The sequence below is a fragment of the Lepisosteus oculatus genome, chromosome 1, assembly GCF_040954835.1.
Source record: "Lepisosteus oculatus isolate fLepOcu1 chromosome 1, fLepOcu1.hap2, whole genome shotgun sequence".
Lineage (NCBI taxonomy): Eukaryota > Metazoa > Chordata > Actinopteri > Semionotiformes > Lepisosteidae > Lepisosteus > Lepisosteus oculatus.
Window position 1 is genome coordinate 24751592 of NC_090696.1, and position 23530 is coordinate 24775121.

General features: G+C 36.8%; 1 long non-coding RNA gene across 1 annotated transcript in view; it reads right to left on the reverse strand.

Moving 5' to 3' along the window:
* Positions 1 to 269: 269 nt before the first annotated feature.
* The window catches only part of LOC138238209 (uncharacterized), a 44210-nt gene continuing 20949 nt past the window's right edge, over positions 270 to 23530 (reverse strand). The window contains exon 3 of the long non-coding RNA XR_011189326.1: positions 270 to 794. This is a non-coding gene — a long non-coding RNA (uncharacterized lncRNA). The remainder of the gene's footprint in view (positions 795 to 23530) is intronic.

Sequence of the window (23530 nt, forward strand, 5' to 3'; positions counted from 1 at the left end):
GGTAATTTCAGGATTAGTGTTAATCTCTAGAATTACACAGGGAGGAATCGCATAGGTCTTATTTAGAATCAGTGGAGAATGGGTGACAACAAGTTAAAAGAATTCTACTTGAAACAAAGAACAAATGTATAATTATCATAAGAGTCAGCAGATCAAAAGCTAAAAAATAGGATTTAAAATGTTTAAAAAAATCTATTAAGAAAAATGCTGTATAAAAATAAAAATGACAACAACCATAACTTAAAAGGAGTATAATGAAAAGAAACACAGATAAAAAAGATACAATAGGTCAAGACAAAGATGAAAAGAAATATGACAATGGAGGCTCATATAAATAATAAAAATAACTGCAAAAAGAAGTATAGAGAATTAAATAAAATGTATGTGAGACAATCATGAAAACCTTCTAGACAATGAAAGGGAAATAGCTGATGCACTGAATAAGTCAATAATTTCACACAGGTTTGTATTAACTAAGGAAGAAATTAACCCCATGCTTCAGAAAGCAGAAGGGCAAAGGTCTGTACTAAATGGAAGTTACTAACTGGCATTTGGGAGGGATAACAACAACTCAGTCACATACAGATGCACCATCTTCATGGAACTTTGATATTGTAGGAGATTGGGGGTTTTAATTTGCTGTAACATTCCACTCCGATGGCAGGCGGAGCGACGCGCCGGTTGGAATATTTCTCAGTCGCAGTTAATGGCAACGTCAGCTCAAAGATTTGGTTCAAACCACCAAATGGAGACGGGTGTGCCGACAAGCGGACCCTGCTGATGCGGGATTAACGCTAGGAAAGAGAGAGAGAATTTGCTGTAACATTCAAAAATTGTAAGGGTAAATTACGAGAGTACTTGACGACTTTTAGGAACCAATCAAACAATAATTTAAGACTCACACATGGATTCTAAATATACAACATGCAATTTATTGATATTACCAAAACACGCAGAACAAGCAACAAACACAATATATCTGTGAATACGAATGACTGATCTTTCACTTAGTCATTACAAAGATCAGAGTTGATAAGGGTTGAAATATGCATTGACTATAGCATGTTACAGTGTACCTTGTATACCATAGGTTCTATCAGTCTCATATAACGGCTTGGCTTCTTGAAGAAAAGTTTGTCCAGACTTGGACTGCTTGTAGTCATGTAGTTGTAACAGTCAGACAGCCAGTTTAGATGGAGAGATTTAGTCAGTGAGTTAACCAGTGAAAAATTACTCATGTTACTGTTTAATAGTACAACCAGAGATACCATTAGGTATATACCCACCCTACAGATCATTCATGAGTGGATCTTCCTTCGGTCGATTGACCATGCCCTGTGACTTCAAGATCAGGTCCCTTCTCTTGTCTGATCAATTTGTTTGAGTTCTTTGAACAAGCAACAACAGCAATGGATTTAGATTTTCACATGGCGATTTATGAAGTTCTCCATATAAACCATTATTTGTCAAATTACATGGGGTAGGCATTCAGACAAAGACATATATTTGGCTTGAGAATTGGTTAATGGACGGGAAACAGTGCAGACAGATAGGGATGATTGATATTGATGTAATTTGTGGGATACCAAAGGGATCTACACTGGGACCATTGCATTTCCTAATTTATATCAATGATCTAGATTGTGGTAAAGTTTCTAAACTAGTCAGTTTTGCAAAAAGTACCAAAAACGTGGATTAGAGAACTATAGGTAGAATAGGTAATTAGGCCACAACAGGTCACAGGGATAGAGTTTATCCAAGTTTCCATGGTGTTAAGCAAACTGCAAGCACATAACATCTCCCATTTTATAGTACCCCAGTCCATTGCAGAATCTACGCACAAAACACTCATCATCATTCATATAGTTTGGCAAACTGGAGCAATCCAGGTAAAGTATCTTGCTAACAGAGCAAAGCTAGTAGAAACAGCAACTGAAATTCAAAAACATTTAGAAAAATTCAACAATGGGCAAAAATCTGACAAATGACCTTAAATCTAGACAACATAAAATGGAAAACATTGAGCTAAAAAACTACTTAGCTGGTTTTGTTGACACATCATTTACATGTTTAGATAATGTAGGATAGTAATAAAAAGGCAAAAAATGTTAGGATATATAGTCAAAGGTATACAATTTAAATTAGATGTGGTCATGAAATTGAAATTCTATAATGCCGTAGTAAGTCATTTAAAATATTTAGTTCAAATTTAGTCTGCATGCTATAGAAATATTGTTAATCTGGACACAGAATACAGCAACCAGATACATTCAGAGACTTAAATGAATGCCCGAAACTGATAGGATACAAGACCTGTATCTTTTAAGTCTCATACAGAGAAGATCTTGAGTAGACGTAATCCACATATTTAAAATCCTCCATGACACAAAGTCAATACAGTGGACTTCTTCAGAATCAAAAGTGAAACTCAAACTACAGAGAAACTACATGGACGTGCATTAAAACTAAAACTGTTGGGGATAGGCTCTGTGAGAAATAAACCATCTATGCTAATTAGAAGGCTTATAAGACTATTTGAAAGGAAAAGGGTTTCTGTCTATGTATAGGCTCTAGCCTGGATGGAGAGGGAATGAGAGCTCTAGAGTTCTCCATAGTGACAGATCAGGCTCAGCTAGCTGTGAATCTTCTCCTGACAGTACAGAGAAAAGAGTCTGCATTTCTCTGGCGGGGACAAACTTTCTGAAGTTAGATCGACAGCTTCTCTTGTCAAAAAATTAGTAGTCTTGCCAGACTACTTATGTGTAGGTGTTGAAAACAGATCAGGTGCCATCCTCTCCATCAACCAAGATGGGAGGTTTCCCAGAAGGCCACAGCTAGCTTTATCTTCAGCAGAGAGACTTTTGTTATTGGAAAGTAACTTCATGTCCATATACACAGTTGCACATTATTTCCCTGGCTAATCATCAGGCATGAATCGCACATTATGTTCCTGGCTAATCATCAGGCATGGATTCCAATAAGAACATGCCCATCTAACAGAAAACATTGCAGTAACATTTGCAAATGTTGCTAAAAGGTTGTGGTTTGGTTATGTCACACTAAATATTCTTTCAAAAGTTTTACAACATTACTGGAAGGGTGCCGTGTGGTTATATGAGACATAAGCATTCTTGCCACATTACAAATACCTAATGTGTGTGTTGTGTATATGTTTGTAAAAGACTTGGTGAAAAAAAGATGTCCATAGCTGCTAACTTTGACTTAATATGTGCAAAAGGCAGAAACTAGAAGTCTGTTTAGATGGTTCTGTCTCCCTCGGTATTAAGTCAGCAAGAACATATTAATATCCATTCCCATAATTCCCATAATTCATAGATACATATTCATAGATACATATACAAGCTAATTTTAAACAGCCCTTTTCTTGTCATGAACGGTTCATTCAAATATGGCTTTAATGATAATAATGTTTGAGTTGCATAATCAATGAGGCAATCTGAGCTTTACACATCTGAAATGATTTAATTAAATCATCTCTGCTCCAAGATCCAGTTAATAGCATGAAATGACAATAATACTGTATATCCCACAGACAAATGCATTCAGGGAATGCATGGAAAATTTACGAAAAATAATGGGCTTACTATGGTTTGCCAGAAACCTTATCATCAAGAATCTTTCTTAGTGTCCTGCTGAATAAAGTAACCAAGTTTTTAATGAACTTTTCATAAATATGCATTAAAAAGAATTAAAGCAGAAAAGGGGATCTCTACTGAAGTAGAGAAAGGTCAAGCTGAGAGGCGAGAGACCAGCTGTTTTATTTTTTAACTAGTCTGATTTCATGCAGAGCACTGTTCAGTTCTGATTATGTTTTTAATTTGCCACTAATGTTCATTATACAAAACTTTAATGCATCTGCAGTGGAATGTTGTTCTCTTGGCTTACTTGGCTTGAAGGATTTTTGTTTGGTTAAGTTTAATGATTTCCACTCTAGGTGAAATTATAAGTATGCTAATTAGAGACCAAAATGAATAAAAGTTCAACAGTTTTATGTTTGGGCTGGTCTGCACAGGCTGGCACCAAATAAAAAGAGTTTTTAGTATTTCCAATTGGTGTCAAACAGCGTCCAAGCAGCATGGTTTGAAATATATTATAGCTCAAATTCCATGTTTAACTGTCAAGGGAAAACATACTGTAACCATGCAAATCCATTTTAATTTTGTAAAAAACTTTATATGTGTGCACTAACGCTCAATGTATAATTTGATTTTAACAGTTATATTAACAGGTACATTATTATTTTTATTAATAGGTAATTACAAGTATAACCAACATATCAACAGTTACAGTACATACAGTATGAAGAATGTTTACAGCAATTGAATACTTCAACATTCATTTCATGATTTTATTCTATGAAAAATGTATACTGTTAGTGTGAAAATAATAATGAAATTGTCTCAGTACAGTTGTCACACAATCTTGTCATTGCTGAAACATGGACCTACAGTAAAAAGCCTCTAATCAGATTGCTAAGGGATGTTCTTGTGTGATTGCAGCAAGCTAGAGGCCTGAGCAAATGGAGAAACGGAGACAAATGGCTTCTGAAAACTCAAGTGAAAACTGTCAAGTACAGTGATAGCAGTTTTCTCAATTTTACTTTTTTGCAGTTTTCTTAACTGAAAAGTGTAAAAAGCAGTATTTCATGTAAGAATAAAAAATGTATAATAGTTGATTATCTTGCATTAGTTTTTCAAAACCAAACTGCCTCTCAGTAAGCACTAAACAGAAATAGTATTGGGAATAAACAACAAGGAGAACCATGCTGCTGCTGTAAGTGGTGTTACAGGACCAGTAAGTGGCACCCTTCCCTCTGGACAACAATTTAGAAACCTACCTCCCAGTGTATTGAAAAGATATACTGTACTATAGGAAGTGCCAGTTAAACAAAGATTGTGACTACTTGGCCATCATAGGCCTTTTAAAAGAGTAGGGGTGTTCACCCTAGTGTATTGGCGCTATATATGGGGCTATACAATACATTCCATGCTGAGCTTCTAGCACACCTAAAGTTCACTCAGTTTAAACAGTGAAGCAATGTCTAATCTGAGGGATAATTTCTACAGCACTGCAGGAGTGATGGATGAAGTGGTTCCCCTCCTATGTATAAATCCCTTTGGGATCTTTTAGGCAAGCACAATAGAAAGGCAAGGAATTATTATTATTAGTTCATTAGTCTCCTTGTCACCTCAGTTGTTGTCTGGCCCACAAAATCTGAACACAAAGGTTGAGACTCCTTGGAAGAGCATGCACATGCAGTCATGAAGCAGAAGGTGAATGAGATGCTCCTGGTTAGAATAGTGACCTTCTGCCACCTGGACAGAAGCAACTAAATGTGGTGATTGTTGAAGCAAAGCAACACATTTTATGTGCACATTTTCTACTTCATTAATTTTGACAGCAGTAATGTGTTCCTTTAAAGAGGAGCAATTGTGGCTTCTCTTATTGTCTGGATGAAAACCAGGCTTTTTGGATAGGCTTTCTATACGAATTACTCCACTGTACAGAGAAGACTACTCCATTTCTGTAATAGCTTCTCATGCTTAAAACTTTTTCTCAGAATGTTTTCTATCAGATGCGAAAAGAACTAAAGATGGGATTTTTGCTTTCTATACTGTTTCTCTTATGTGTTTTGCCATCAAAACTATTTATTTGCATCAGATCAGGCATGCAAGAAGTGAAAACACTGATTCTAATTTAACACAATTCTTAAATGATTGGTGGAGTTTGTGTCTCTCATTATATGTATTTTATTTTATGGAGTTTGTAACAAAAGTTTGGAAGGGATGACAACAACCAAGTTCAGCTGTCAGCTATCACTCCTGACATAATTTCCTCTCCTAAAACTCTATACTGTATAGCAGTATAAATACTGTACCTGATCCACTTCTCTCCCTCCCATCCACGTCCCACCTCCACCTGCCCCTTTGTCACTCCTCACTCTACAGCCTCCCAGCCTCCTTGTCCAGTGGCCAGGAGGGTAGCCCTCAGCCAAGCAAGTTAAGCCAAGTTTTCACTAAACACTCCATTTAGTACAACCACTAACTTAGTACTTAGTACTTAGTACTTAGTACTAACAACTAATTTAGTACAACCTAGTGCAATGGCCTCTGAAAATGAATAAAATGAGCATAGTCAAATTTTGTTCCTACTGTAATAAAGCTGTTGAGTGCTTATTCCATCTGGCCATTTTATAACTGCTTCACCATGTACAGGGTTTCAGGGAAACCAGACCCAATTCGGGCAAGCAACAAGGTAAAGCAGGGTACAGCCTGGACAGGATAACAGTCCATCCATTGAGGACAGACTTACAGCCACACATACAGTCACATTTAGGGCAAAACTCAGTCCCCAGCGCTGTGAGGCAGCAACGATAACCACAGTGCCACTATGCCACCCTCAGTGGTTAATATTTAAGTTTGTTTAGAATGTATTCCTTACATCGTGTTACTTATGGCACCACAACTGAAATAAATAGAAGTAAAGTTATCTTATTTGGTTGTAAAAGGGTGGCAAGGTACATGGTGGTAGTATTCCTGCCTTGGATCTGTGTTTAATTCCAGATCTGGGGAGCTATCTGCATGGAGCTTGTGTTTTCCCCATGTTTCTTCACAGTGCTCTGGTTTTCTTCCAACGTCCAAAGACATACTGGTAGGTTAATTGACATCTGGGATTATTGGCCCTGGTGTGACTGTGTGCATGTTTGTTTCTGTGTGTGTCCTGTGATGAACTGATGTCTGGTCCAGGGTGTATCCAGACTTGCGCCAGTTTGCTTGCTGGGTAGGCTGATTGATACCATATACAGTACTTTTGCTTGTGTTGTGTTAGTATAAATTACTATGATTTCATCTGAGGCCGAATTTACCTCAGAACTTATTATTTAATATGTGACAGCAAGCCCTAACTACAAAAATATTTCAGTGTAATTATTAAGTCAATCTTTCACATAGTGTAGTTCCATGAAACAGACGGTATATAAATTGCAGTAATGATAAGGTACATTTAAAAATGTTTCCTTGTAGTTTATTGTGGAGCTTTTTTTGCTTTTGAAATCCACTCCACTGTGGAAACTTTGAATGTTAGCATTTTACCTGTTCTTTACTCTGCAGGAGCTCTTACATTAACAGCTTGCTGTAACCATGGGCCAGAATGCTGCCAAATGGTCTAGAGAAACAGTTAATCATCCTGTTAGAAATTGTAGGTGTTTCATTTTGTTCCATTATTTTTATGAGGAATATCAATATTTTGAAGTTACAATTAATTATATGAAAAGAAAATCTTGCAGGTTGTGTTGAACAAAATCCATTCTTCTTGATCATCGCCAGGTTTTTTAAATATAGTATAGAACACAAATAGAATGTTTATATTACTTAAGAATGTTATGGACCACAAAAGTGAAACTCCAATAACTCTGTTTTCTTCAGCTGCAGCTGGCCTTGGATAAAATTAATTTGCTAAAAAGTATTGCCATCAGCAATCCAAAAGTGAATAGCTTAGTTTAATTAACCTAACATAGTGAGAAGAAAAGAGCGAGGTGTGATACTGAATTGCAAGTTTTCACCAATGCAGAAATATTATTTTATTTTTAAAGTTTCACGGGAAAACAGACATCTCAGTAGTTTCAATAGCATCGTTTTCACCTGCAGGGGTTGCTGTGGAGCAAAGATCCAAACCTGGACACGGGGACTTGAACTGATGCCATGGCAACCCCTCTTTAAACTAGATGACAAATTCAGACATGCTCATACACTAGGTTTACACACAGGAGTTGTAAACATTTTGCAGGTCTCCTGTGTCCGCTATCTAGACGTCACCATACAAAACACAGCTAGCTGAGATCATTAAAAAGTGGTAAAGAGGGAATGCTGCTCAGCTCATAGTAGCTTTTACACATATTTTAGGTCAAATGCTGACACTTTTAATACAAATCAGAACACATTTTTTTATGACCTGTGAGAAAGGCTCTAGTTATTAAGCAGTTTGGAGACAGTTTTGGGAACAGTTTGTTTCTCATTAATGAAAAACAAATGTAATTCAACAGAATTGTAATTGTAATTACTAACATGATTCAAAGTGGTAAGAAAATTGGGATTTGTATGATTTATAGTACATAATAACAGTATTCTCTTTTACTGTAGTTTAATATTTTTTTTATTTTCATGGAGGACTGAGGAGCATGAGCTCTATTCTACAGTACATACAGTATATGGTACTACTACTACATCAATTTACAATTCTGATGTGTGTCATTAGTATTGTTACTGTGAGAAAATAGTTCTTTGTGTCACAAAAGAAAGCAAAGATAATATCACGATATTTCTAGCTCTTGATAGATAGTATTATCTACTATCTATTCTATCTATAGAGTAGGATCTATTCTTAATGTAGACCTTTGTCATCCATTCAAAGCTCTGACAATCTGAATAACAAGCTGAATAAGAAAACAATCACTTGATCAAAAACATACACACAGATCTCCAATAGAATGGTTGAAGAAGAAATTTCACTTTTTGAATTGGCAAAGTCTGGATAATAGAGAGCTGCTCAAGTAAAGAAAGCTATGTCACTGACTTGAAAGAATATTGTAAGGTACAATGGGTAAAAATAAATAAAAGTCACTGCAAGAGACTGATGATCAGTTACAGAAAACCTCTAGTTGCAGTCATTCCTGCTCAAGTAGCACCAGTTACTGACTCACAAGAGGATATTTACTGTTGGATCATTTTGTTAATAATCCAAATATATCTCATGTTATACATTTAATCAGGTTATATGTATCTTTTAGAATTTCATTACAATCTAATTATGTTTACATTTTAAAAAATATATATAATAATATGGACAAACCTAGAGGGTTCACACTCGTTTTCTCTACATTGTGTATAGGTTATGATTTTTTTTTAATTCAAAACCTCTGGGTAATTGAGCAAGAAAATGAAAGTACGGCAGTCAATAGGAACATCAAAATTGGTTGCTTCCAACCACAGCATTCTTACATGCATTTTCACTTTAAAGGAACTGAGGGGACCGAACTCCATTTGGTGAGAAAAAGCAACTTGGAAAACATAGGGTTATTCAGGTGGGTACGGAGGGGAGAAAGAATGTTCCATTCAAAGTATCTGATATTGACACAATTTAGAATTGAGCTCTGTGTACGTGTTTTTGTCTTTCTCTGTGCACTATATTTAAACACACATGCTTTTCAGTGTAAGAACAACTTCTTCTAAATGTATCCTCTCTTTGTATGTCTGTGGCACATGGAGAATGAGATCATGTTTCCTTTACTCATTATAGCACCAAAGGTAGGACTAGTTCACCCATTTAATGATTCCTTACTTTGAATTTCAGCCTGTTTCTTTTTCTTTTTACTTTTCTTAACATATTCTTAAGATGTGCATTACACAGTTACTGTAATTGCATAAAATAAAAGATGATTTATACAGCTCAGATTACTGGTATTAGTAACAGTAAATTACATAAGTACAAATGTCTGAATTTTAAAATATACGAACAATCCTCAGGTTGTTTCATTATTCTGTAGAGGGTGTCTGTTTAAAACTGAAAAGCAATTCCATGGCACCAAACTTCCATTGCATAGAAATAAAAGGCATGCTTTAGGACAAGGGAATGCTGTTATTTATGTAACATTTCTAAATATAATTGTCTTCAGATTCTGACATTTTTGGCCAAATAAAATAACAAAAGCCCCTGGATTTGTTTTCAAGCACTAGTGAGTAATGTTGGACTAATTTACCTCTCTGTTATTTTGTATTTTCCAAAAACAGTTCTCCTTTCTTTGATATTGCAGAAAAAATTGTCTGAGTTTACTAATACAAAGATGTTTATGTGCAATTTATGGGAAGAATTGAACTTTATTTTATCAGCTTCTATATTTTAGCAGCTGAAATTAGCTTGCAATAGAAAAAATTAAACTTTTAAAATCAGACTCTTACTATGAAAATAAATCTGCATGAAATTTTAACAATCAGAACCACAGTGTGTATGTGTGGTATTAATGTATATGGAAATTCCAGGCTCCTAACCACTAAATCAGACCGATACCACATGTTTTTGATATTTTATGTCTAAAATGATCAGATTAAAATTGTTTTAAAAGCATTGAACTTCATTTGATTAAAGTTTCTCTCATAGAGCAGGTTTAACCATTAAGCACAGGTCCCAACTTTCCATTGGTGAATCACCACAGAATCTTGAATTACAGACACTTGCATGTGGAGAGGAAGTTTAGCTGCTGTAAACCAGATATTATTAAAGTGATGTAAACAGATTTGGAATAGCATCGTAAAAGAGATTTAACTTTAACACGAAATGCCTTTATTTCATGATCTTGTTTGTTTTGTGGTCCTTCTGGTTATGAACACAAAGTAAGTCTTAGATATGAAGTCCATATATTTGTCCATTCATCCATTATCAGATACTGTAGTCATTTATTCCTGGCAAGGTTCTTGGCAACCCACAGCTGATCCTGAAGCACAGGGGGCAAGGAAAGATTAATCAGAGGACAGGGCACACACAAACATGTAATTTAGAGTCACCAATTTATCTAGTCAGCAAGTCTAATGGATGTTACCCAGCAACTCACAACTGGTAACCCACTGAAGCTAAGCAAGTGTGAGCCTGGCCAGTACCTGCATTGGAGACCTCCTGGGAAAAAACGGTTGCAGCTGAAATAGGTGTTAGTGGGGCCAGTAGGGTCATTAAAATAATCATTTCTCAAAAAGAGTGGAGGTGTTGCCCTGGTATCCTGTCCAAATTTCCTATTGGCCTTTACCAATCATGGCCTCCTAATAATTCTCATCTATGAATTGGCTTACTCTATTACTCTATTCTCCTCCACAATGACTGCTGATGTGTGGTAATCATACTGGTGCACTTTGGCTGCCTTCGCATAATCCAGGTGGGTGCTGCACATTGGTAGTGGTGGAGGGGAGGGGAGTCCCCATTATCTGTAAAGCACTTTGAGTGGAGTGTCCCACCTGAACACAAGAGAACATGCAGAACGTACTCCAATCCAAACTTGAACTCAGGACCAAGAGCTGTGAGTGAAGCAGAGCTAACTATCACACTACTGTGCCAGCTAACATAATGAAATTAATTTTTAATCATTGATCTTAGTTTGTATTGTTCAAAGTCATTTACATGAAGACAAAACAATTCAAAAAAATCTAAGAAATAAAATAGTGGAAAGAAATATAAAATTATTGAACATAAGTTCAGGTGGAGGTTAAATTCTGATGTTACACTTCAGCTTCCCCACACATACTGTAAAAGCTCACTGGTTAATCTCAGCTTCCTGGTTGAACAGTGCACTGCCGTGCATCCTCTTGAGAAACCTGTGTAACACTTTGCCACAGACGGATGCATCTCCTGACTCAGAGCTCCACTTAAACTAAGCGCCTCTGTACCAACCACACTGCCCACATTTTTCTTCCAAATCTCCTGATGCTAGCAAGCTTCCCAGAAAGCAAGAAACTGCTGCAGATGTCTGCACAGTACAACCAACCGAATGTGTTGTTTAGGACCCTATGCAGATGGTATAATCTGTGAGTGACTGGAGTAGGACATCAGGGGAAACACGGCAGGAACAGGACAGGGTGACAGTCAGGGGGAGTGACGGCTGTGATCTGGTGCTCTGGGGCGTGGTGCAGGCGAACGAGCCCAAAACAGTCCAAAAAGGGAAACCTGGGCGCAGTCTATGATCCAAAACTGGGAGGTCCATCAAAGACAAGGACGATTAAAATCCCCGGGAAGGGGGAACTCGAACAGGAACACAGAGGTTAAAAGGGTAACGAGGCCAGGCACTCTGAGCCCCAGAATCAGATGGTCAGGACGCTGTGATGAAGCCTGTGCCGCCGGGTCACTCCTGGACCTGCTGGTAGGCGGGCTTCCGGGTGTCCATTTTCCAGATGCTGAGCTGAGAGCTTCGGAAACTTCACACTTAAATAGTAAACAGCAAACAGGGGGCAGGTGCATGTAATAACGAAATTAAAATACAAAAGGGTCGGAGTGCCCTCTAGAAGAGGGATGAAGATCATGACAATTTACCCTTCCTTTTGGCTAGTGTCCAACTAGTCAGCTTTAGCCTTCAACTCCTCCCCCTCCCAAAGCTTCCTGACACATATATAGCTGATATTCCTTTTCTTTTCATTCATCTTTTCATTTTCTTTTGGATTCAGCTCAAAATACATTTTGTCTAACGCATGTCTTTTCATCCACAACATACATGCTTCTCAGGACACTAGCTCAGACTAGCGCAAGTCTGCATCATACACGTTTTTGTTTATTACACACGTTTGGCTAAGTTCTGGCAAAAACACAGCCAAACCAACTTGCTTTTAGACTATCATTAGAAATCTGTGTCTATGTTTTGGGGATTCTGGCTGAACTTGCCCAGTGCAGTCATGTCCTAGGAGACATGTGTCAGGAGACTCTAGGCTAGGAGAGTAAAAGCCGAAGTACTGATCAAGCAATCTCTTTATTTGTCAGCTCATTACAATGTTATTATAAATTGACCAAACAACTGAAGTATGTGTTATTAAACAGAAATATGCCTGGACGTCAAATACATGGCGGCATTGCGCCGCCATGCGTCCTCTTGAGCATCCCTCCTGCACCACCAACATCATCTTTGCATTAATCCTCCCTCTCTCTCTGTTTTTATATTTGTCTTGGTTCATTTGTAAAACGAAAAAAGGAAACTACCTCTGTTAAAATCTGCAATAGAATGCACCAGTAACAGGACAGTGGTAACTGGCAAGAAAGGTTGCTTGGTTGAGATGCCTCATGAGCCATATAGGATGAATTGGTTGATAGGACTCATTGGAGAAATCAGAGCAATGTCTGCTTGTGGGTCAAGTGCACGTTTGCACGTGTGAGTCAAGCACTGCAGCTGCATGTGCAAGCTCCTGTTGCAACAACCACTGCCCTGTTACTGCAACATAAAGTCCAACACAAAATAAACACCAAATGATCTTGAAATTCGCTTCACCCCTTAATCCAACAATACATGCTCAGTCTGATGGACAATATGCTTTTGTGTGAAAAGAAGATGTGGGAACATCTCTGATGCAATGCTTTCTTCAAACATTTGGCTGAAATAAGGATTGCGCTTCTTGTTCTCGTCACGATTGTAGTCCCTCACCCTTAAGGGCGCTCAGGCTTGTTCACTTTTAAGTTGATTTTGTGCACCTGCTCCTTGTTCCAGCCCACCTTTAAAAGCCAGATGCTCACTCTGTTCCGGGTTCTGTGTTGGAACACGGACGCCCAGAGGCTCACCTATCACCGAGTTGCCCTACGTCCGCGGCTCAGGTGGCATTCGCCTCCTAGTTATCCTGAACCAGCCAAGCCCAGGACCTGGAGCGCCTGGTTCCGTTCCCCCTTTCTTTCCACTGACCCTTCGCCAGATTTCACTCCGGCTTTTAACTTTGTTTTGTTCGTCTTGGATTTATCACCCGACTCTGGACCTTCGCATGTACCGGACTTCCCTTTGGACTCCCTTTCGGACTGTTCGCCTGGACCACGCCCCCCGGAGCACCTTTGTCACGCCCCCCCCCCCCGTACCTCTACCAGCCCAGTTCCTCGTTTCCCCCCTGTGTGTGTTCACTCCCTTCTTGATTGTGTCATCTGCATAGGGTCCTGAAAGACGGTTCGTAGCAGTTCTTTAATGATGAAACCAGTTTCTTTTGAATAGGACTATTTTTCTTGGTAATTGTGAGATATTTCTCACACAGAGTTAGCAAAGCTTCTTTACTTCCTATGATTTTGCCAATGAATGATTCAGTACAGGGCAACAGTAATATGTGAGCTCCAGGCTACACCTTGATATCACAAAAACCAGACTTAAAACCTTAAGGATTCATGTGTGAACTCAGCGTATTGACATGTTACTGGAAGTGTAGACGTGTCGATTCTAAAACTTCAAAGTGAAGTGTGACGAATTTGAAAAAAACAACTTTTTCAGAAAATATGTTACAAGGATGTAAAAGCATGCCCTGTGAGTCTGCAAGCATGTGTTTTGTCATTAAGGTATTGTTCTCACTGCTGGAATCAAATCCAGATCCACTCCATCTCTCCTTTGATTGATGGTACTTGTTGACATTCCTTTTCTCTACTTGCGGTGGTGCTCTCAGCAGGAGGAGCTTTGTGCCTAAAACGGACACTCTGCTGAAAGCTGTGATTTCTACTAAATTCCATTAATTTTCTGCTGCATCCTAGGAAAAGCTGCAGAGGCACTGACCTTCCAAAATATGCACAAACTGTATGTCTACATACTGTATATATAAAAGGCCACAAACTTCCAATACCTCAGAGTTGCAGGCATAGCCATTAATAGAAAAAGTAAAAGATACCTTCATCTGGATGTGCAATACTTCTTTTTTTAGTGTACTTCATGTTTACCTTGTGTGAACTAAAATTAAATATTCAAATATACCTTTTCAGCGTGAAATTAATCTCTTCTTGTTCCTGAAAAAGTGAAGTGAACTGAAGGGGAAAAAAACAAAAACCGTGTTGTTTTGTATTTCCAAGCCATCTTGGGTCAATAATACAAAAAGATTTCTCAAATCCCAGAAAAATGTCTCCTGCAATCTGAAAAAAGAGAATCTTGTTTGCGGCTGGTGGCACACTGTATATATCAATACTGCTTCACATCTGGAACCGCTTGGAAAATCCCTGTGCTGTTGCAAGGGAGCCGGTCTTTGTCAGACATGGAGCCGGGCACAGTTTTAGCTGGAGGCGAGGAACATCCAAGAGCTCTGCCCCCTGCTGACCTGGGTTTGTTCAAGCTCTGAGGCAACTGGGTAAGCCCTCTTTCTGTCAAAGCCATCCCCTGCACTGCCCTGTGCCAAGAGAAACCCCAGGTGCTGCACTAATTTAGGACCACTGACCAAAGAAATTTATTTGGCTAGTTTGGACTAATGAGAATCAGAGGCCTTGAGTCTTTGATGGGCCTATTAGTTCATACTTTACTGGCAGGTTACAGAAGGAGGTATTGAACGATTAGGCTGCTGCTACAGACGCTGGGAAAACATTGTGACATTCCATTTCTAATTTATGTGCTAATAGGTCCCATCTCCAGATTAACTTAATTTTTTACTCTATATATCCAAAAACATCAAATGCACACTCTTCTGGATTAACGGGTAATTAGTTTGTGATGTATTGTTACAGAACATCCTTCAGATTAACTGACGTTGTGTCATTTACATTACTGTATTTACTGTTTATTTACACATGTATTCACCATAATATTAAGCAGACATTCGTCAATTCACTTGCACAATGTTTCTAATCTTTAAAATTAACTATTGACGTGCTTTATTTTATTATCTAGAAAATGAGAATGTTTTCTTACATTTTTTATTAAATATGTAATATTTTCTTTCAAAGTATACTGCATAATATTTATTTTCCCACGATGAGAACGTTTACTACATTTCTGTAACAGAAACAATACTCATGTCATTGCTGACTCTGAAGCATTGACTTTAAAATTAACACTTGGACCTTTGTTTTTCATATTGTTTTGCTCCATACATTGTTGGAAAATGCAAACTGAAAGGTTCAATTTGTGTCTTGCATGCAGCTATTAAATTTCCAGTGAGCTATATCCAGTTTTATAGCAATATTTTGTTTATAAACTGAGTTACAGCATTTGATTTCTTTTCTATTGGTAAAAGCAGCATACTTTGTGTAACAGATCACTGTCTACTTTCATGAATGTAGAAAATGCAATCAAGTCTTACAAGTCTTAGATTGAGTTAGTATGTCATTTCTTGTCTGAAGTTTCACATACTGGACTGCATCCATGAGATGCAGCCACATCTTGCAATGGGTTACTATCAGATGGAATTAGCCTAGCATGCATTTAAATTATGAGCTGCAGTCTATTTTTTAACTTGGAAAGTGATTTCCTTCACAAGAAAATGCATATGCTTTTCCACTTGAAGCAGAAGTAGGATATACCATCCATCCATTTTCTAACTGTTTCATCCAATTCATTGTCACAGGGGAGCCAGAGCCTGTCCTAGCAATCAACAGGGGCAAGGGAGGATACATCCTGGGTGGGATGCCAGTCAATCACAGGGAGCACACACACACACCAATTTTCCCAGAAGCCAATTAAACGACCAGTATGTCTTTCAACTGAGGGAGGAAACTGGAGCACCCAGAGACATGAAAACAGGGAGAACATACAAACTCCACAGAGATAGCACCCCAGGTCTGGAATGCACCCAGAGCCCCAGGGCTTGGGCAGCCATGCTATCCACTGCACCGCTGTTTTGGTCTTGGGGTATACTACTTATTATATTAACATAGCCCAGACAATCATGCTCTTTAATGTATTTTATTTTCATTTATTTATTATGTGAACGTACACAATATATACTTTCATTCCAGAAGCAGTATGAATAATTGCTATCACTTAAAACAAATCTGGAATTCTCAATTAACTGGTTTATCCAAACATGAGGTAAGAAGCTGGTAAACACACTTGCAAAGAACATTACATATTGAACAGTCAAAACACTTTACTGAAAAGCATCTGGCTTTTTTCTGTAAGGGTTGAGTGATAGAAAAAAATGTGATTTGTAGACTGCTATGTGCTAATGTTCCAGAGATGGATGTGATGAGTGAGTTTAAGCAACCACAGCATAGGCAGGGAGACTCAGAGTTCAACTGTACAGCCCGTCTGCAATTTGGCAAAGAGCAGATCATCGGACCCAGCATTCACCAACTGGTTCAGACGTCTTGGCTTTCCGCCAAGCCAGCAAACCAGCCTTAAAACAGCAGGAAAACACTCCATAATTTCATTCCTTCTGAGGTTTAGTGAAAGGAGCCATGAGGCACCTAGTCTGTGGGGATTGCTCTGCCTCCCACATGGTCTTTGTCTCACTGTCTGCTTCACACTCAGCAATGCCTAACAGCTTTTGTTCCTTCATTGGTTTGGGTTCACTGGTTCTAACCTGAAACACAGATTCTCAGAAGGAGATTAACAGTAACAAGGGTATTATGGTGCTTTTGGATTTACATTATTTCACAGAGCAGAGCCACCCTGGAGTGATTTCGTGACACACATCAATTTAGCCAAAGAAGAAAAGAGAGGGGTATTTGTTAAGTACTGTATTAGCTCTTTTATCACACGTAACTTGAATATTATTAATATTTTTAATAGTAAGATTTTCATCTTTTTTTAAGCACACCCAATTAAAAAGTACAAAGTATAGAAAATATTTTTTCCTTAAACTGTACTTCCACTGTTCCTTGTTCTAAGCAGATTGCACTCTATCGTCTATTCCTAAAACAAGGATTGGAATTAAGTTCTCTTAGTCAATGATGTGTCAGAGATCTAGAAATCTTTATCTCAGCTTTGTCACTATTCTCAATTAAGGACTCATTCCCTAAGGGACTCAGTCCTTTTATAGGTAATGATTTTTAAGTTTCTGTTGTAATAGAAATCTAGAGACTACTTCATGTTGTTGGTTTACTTCCATTTGACTATAACAGAAGCAAATTCATAAATGGCTGTTTTGAATCTGATGTTGTACCATTTATGCAGGATGATCAACAGGGTTCTATGCTGAGTCCTTCACTTTTTAGAATTTACATCTTGCCTCTTGGTCAGGTTATTCATGGACTTGGGTTTCACTATGCAGACACCACTCATATTTACTTGCAGGATCACACTTCACATGTTTCTGTTATTAAAGATATGGATGTATTCAGTTATATTACTCATAGTTACTGTATAATACAAAATAATCATAACTTAAAATAACAACTTCATGCCACAGTGTCCAAAGGGACTGTACAATGAAACAATCAAACCAGTTAGACATTAAAATAAATTCTATTTTTTTAATAGAATTTGAAAGTGCTGACTGACAAAGCAGGAGTTGATATGGCAGAGGAATGTTTTCAACAGTCTTGGGGAAAAAGAACAGTCTCCCAGAGTTTGAAGCCTCATATTGGGTGCTGAAAAAAGACCAGAGTCCGACAAACTGAACTATTTTGAATTCTGTAAGAACAAAATTCCTAGAAAATCTCGGCAAATAAGCTAATATAGGCGAACCTGGTTGAATATGCCATCAAGCACAAATTTGCAATAATTAAGCCTGAAAAAAAAGACAGAAATAAAAGAAAAATAAGACAGCTTCACACCCCTGTAAATGTGAGCTTCAGGTTCAGGTTCAAGGCTGCAGTTAAAATGACCCAAATTCCTAACCTTAGTACTTACAAGATGACAATAACATATTTGCAAAGTTGATAAGAAAATCCAATCAACACAATGTATTCTCACCAGAGATCAAATGCAAAATGTTCTTTTTTGCATTCATTTCTAACTTAATCTCAGAGGTGTGACAAAGCAGATAATGTCAGGTTTTCTCGGGTCTTCTAAGAAATATTTCTTATGAAAAAAGACCGCTGTGTGGAGTGTCAACATCAATGTTAAAATGTCCTAAAGGCTTTAAATGCTTGCCAAATCAAGGATGAAAAAATAATCCCAAACTCTTCAGAAAAAAACAGAATTCTTGGTTTGCTGGCCTGTGTAACGTCATAAACGTTGGGAAAACTTGGTAACATTCAGTGTTGTACAATCAAATGCATTCATCAGTTCCCATCATCAGCTTGACAAGGACTTGTTGTTGACAGTGCTGAAATCGAACACTTGAGAAAAGATAGAAATGCTGGCTTTTCTTTTGACCCTGTGCTCTCATGTGGAGCAAATGTTAATACCACAAGGATCTTATTTCCACCTACATTACATTTCTCATTTAAAGTCTTTGCTCTTTCTAGATGATGCTGAAATATTGATACATGGTTTTAGTTCATTAATACTTCTGTTGTAACTCTTTATGTGCTCAGGTACCTCTTAAGATACTAAATAAGTTTCAGTATTTCCAGAGCTCTGCAACTCATGAGCAAACTGAAACGACTCTGCATCAGCTTTTACTGTAACACTCATCCTATGTAAATTTCACCAGCTCCCTTTAAACCCTAGAGCAGACTTTAAGGTTTTCCTGTTCTCATGTAAAGCACTAAATCTAGATTATTTTAAGGTGTTACTGCATGAGTCAAGTCCAGCTCTTAATAAAAGGTTTGATTGTTCTGGCCTTCTAATTTTACCAGTGACCATGCTCCTCATAATGGGAGATAGAGACTTCTCTCTCCTATGCAGCACTACATCTGTAAAACTCATTGCTAAATTCCATTAGATTTGACCACAGCCACATTTTTGAAACTCACTGTTTTAAAAAGAAAACCTGTCTATCTAGACTTAGATAAACTGTATTAAGATTTTAATACTCCTTGAATTATCCCAAGTTCTCTGGTTTGTTTTTAATATAGAATTCAGTTTTACTCTAATTTCTTTTATTTTTTTCATTCAATTTACTTTGCTTCTCTTAGTTGTTTCTCTTTTTTTACTTATTTTTTATGCATTATTTAAGCGTTTTTTGTACTCCCTTTTGTACTTCTGTTTTTAAAAGCATTTACAAATAAAATTATATTATTATCACTATATTTTGTATAAAACATTGTATTTGTTGTTTTATTGTTAACTGCTTTTCTTTTCTTAAATGGTGCCTTACAAACATTATTATGAAAGAAAATTTCATTACTCATTTCTCTCTCACATGATACCGAGCCGACTTTTAGGAATAATTAAGGAAAGGGAAACATGATAATTTGGAAGAAGTCACCAAATAGTCTGACTTCTGATAGGCTGGTCAATCAACTCTTTGTTCATTTAAACAAGGATGATAGAAGAAAAGGCATGTTTGTTAAAATGAATTACCATGCTTTTAAGGAAGAAGATGACATACTAGTATTGCACACCATTGAGAGTATACTAAAATCTACAAGAAAACATTATCCAAACAAAACAATCTGAGAAAGAGAGACATAGATGAAGGACTGTTGATTCCAATTCTATAACAAATTCTTCTTCAAAGGAAACAGTAAAGACGTTTCTTTGCAAATATAGTGTCATGAAGAAACCATAAAAAGTCCTCTAAATTTTATGATTGGTTAATGAGAACAAAGAATAATACAGTAAAATGTCAGAGAAACATTTACAGAATATTCAATCAATCAATTTGATTAGAGAGAATATGTTTTTGCACAAATTTGTATTTGTTTTATATTTTTGTTTCTTTATATTTCACTGAATATTCCCATAATTTAAACCCTTATGTCTTAGTAGACACTTTGTAATATACTCACACTATCAAATAGGATGTTGCACTACTATGCACTGGCTGCAAATTAACAAGTAAAGAATAATTTCAATACCAAAAAGTAGAAAGAAGAAACACAATGTTTTGGCTGTTGTATATGTTGCATATTTTAACGCAGTTCTGTTGAAATGCAAACTGTGTGTCCATAAAAAGGTTTAAGAACCTTGTGAATAACTAGAATAAAACATTTTCAAAGATCATGAATCATTTTGCCGAGAGTAATGTACAACATGTGCAAGTATACATGTTTTAGTGCAGCTGAGGCTTGTGGTAACTTTGAGGTTTAATGTATGTACTTTAATTAGAGACATTTAAACATGTGAAAACAGGAATCCAATCTGTGTCTAATTCTATGTTCTGTCATTGGCTGTCAGACATCAAATTATATAAAACCTGCAGATGGCTTAAATTTTACTTTTTGCATGGCTCCTCAATGTGCTTAATGAGACTGTTTATAATATCAGAAGTTGCTATCAAGCAAGCAAGACCACACATGTCCTGCCACAAAATGGGTGACCTAGTGTTATGACAGCTGCTCAGACCCATTTCATTGGAAAGACATTTCTTTGCTATTGTTTCTAAATTGCTCCACAAACCACAAAAAACCTAAAGAATTCATGCAAAAATAGACTGAAAGAGGAATCCATACTTGTGCAACGAACTCATCTTGCTACAAGGTGTATCCTGTTTCAATTTTTAGCATGCAAACCAGTACCTCCTATAGAATCAGATCAGAATGTATTGAGGAAAACTGCTTTTATTTTGCAGATGCAAGATTTTGAGCCCATTAAGCTTCTTCATATATCATTGCTCATGAGGTTTCTGATCTTCAAAGATAAACCCAAACCCTAGTTTGAAACGCTATTCCCTGTGGTCCCTGTGAGATTCTGAATAGGTCAATGAAGTGCTAATGCAATGCAGTGACTGCTGCAAAAGCTGAATAACATGACCAGTAAAGAAACTGTGACTTTCTCTTCTAGCCTTGTTTGTCTAAGAAAGAGGCGCTCAAACAGCAAAACTGATGTTTAATTTGAAATGAAAGATTTAAATTATTTTGATGAGCTATGCTCACACCTTATACTATTAGTTATCAATTCATTTCCATGACCATGTTTGTCACTTATTACTGTCTCCTTGTGTATTGCATTTTTATCTACAATATATGTCAATATTTGTGTTGTATACTTGATTTGAAATTCAAACTGAAGTGAAATCAACAAGTTTTATTTGTGATGCATTTTAAGGTCTTAAGTGACTTACTTTTATTATTACTGATTTATTGGGTTGATGCTTTTATTTAAAGTGACATAATCTATATTTACAGATACATAATCCATTTATGTAGATGGGTATTTTACCAGAGCAATCTGAATGGAGTACAGTACCTTATTGAACATAACAACAGCAATGCACCACCCACAATTTGAACCCTCATTTCCATTTCTCCAAACTGCTATTAATATACTAGTGCTGGCTGGATATTTTATCAACAAGAAAAAAAATGTCTATTTTAAGCTTTTCAGTACCTACACGCACAAAAAACATTATAAATACAGCACATGGTGATTCACATTCTATGACCTTAATTGGGAAGAAATATGCTGGTCATTATGACAGTCATTACTTTATACTGTAATCTATTAATATTCTGTAATACACTTAATAAAAAAATAAAGAGCATTTCCGTTTCAACACCAAAACATATGTGACAAAAAATATTTGAGGAGTACACAATATGCTTTGTTAATTTATTCAGGAATGCAGATCTGGACATTCATTAATTGGAAGACAGACGATTACAAGGGTAACTGGTACAGATAATCAAATTGCTCAAACGTATTGACAAAGTCAATCCAGAGCATTTCTGCAAAATGAACAGTGAATCACAAATTAGAGGGCACAAGTGAAATGTACATGAAGGTCCATTAAAAAGTAGAATAAACTTCTTTTTTACCAAAAGGATGGTGGGAGAATGGAACAGGCCACCAAATAAGTTATTGAATACCCTGGCATCTTTTCAAGAAATATTTAGAAAACATCCATGCATCAATTAACAAATAATTAATAAATTAGCTAGATGGGCCCAATGGTTCTTTTTTTTAAGTTCCCCAAATTCCCATATTTTGTTACTACCTGAGCCTGCAATCATAACATTTTCAAATAGGACTGTATATTTACAGTTTACACAAACTGCCCCAAACTGAAAAAGATGATAATATTCTAAGTCAGTTAATGAATTAGAATTTTCAAGAAAAATAGTATCTGTCTCTGTATGTTCCCATGGACAGATATTTAAGATATTTAAACTCACATAGCTACACCACAGATCAACCAGGATGTCAGAGAAGAAGTGGTACTGTATATAGAGATGTAGAATATGTGTAATGCCAACAGAACAACTAAAATTTCATTAGAGATATACTGCAAACATGTGGAAAAGGGTTTTATGGTTAGACAAGACAAAAACTGAACTTTGGTCTGCATGGTAGTGGCAGCATCATTTTATGGGGAAGCTTCTCATCAGCAGGGACAGAGTAATGAGAAGCATCTGGAACTGAGTGATAAGTGAGCACACTAGAGGCAAATCATAAACAAAAACGTACTTGAGTCATCCAAGCATCTAAAACTGGGTTGAAGATTTATATTTTATATAACAATGATACAAAGAACAAGGCCACAACCACACTGGAGTGGTTTGACAATAAAAACATTAAAATACTTGAATGGACCTGTCAAAATGCTGACTTACTGGAAGTCCTTTAGAACATTTATAGCAAGAAGATTGCACCGCCTCAGCAATCCCCAACAGTGTTTTCAGAACTAGAGAACTGGAGGAATTGTTGCCAAGAAGAAACAGCAAAATTACATCATCCCACTGTGCAAATCTGCTAGAGATCTATCCAAAAAGCCTGCAAGTGGAAATTACTATCACAGGTGCTTCCAACAAATAGTACTGAAAACGTATGCAATCAGTAAATTTGACCTTTTATGTCTCCTGAGCAAATATTTCTGACATTCGGTCTCTTTCACATACAGCATATAAATGTTCATTTGATTACATTACAATTTTGAATAAAAACTGTATTAACAGTAACAATGCACTAATATTGCATTGATTAATACAATAGGTAAATCTTAAATCTCAGGACTATGAAATTGACAAGAGATTTGCTAAAGATAACAATAAATATTTTAAATGTTTGAATGTGTTTTAACATGTTTTGTGAAATGTGTTTTTAATAATATTATTA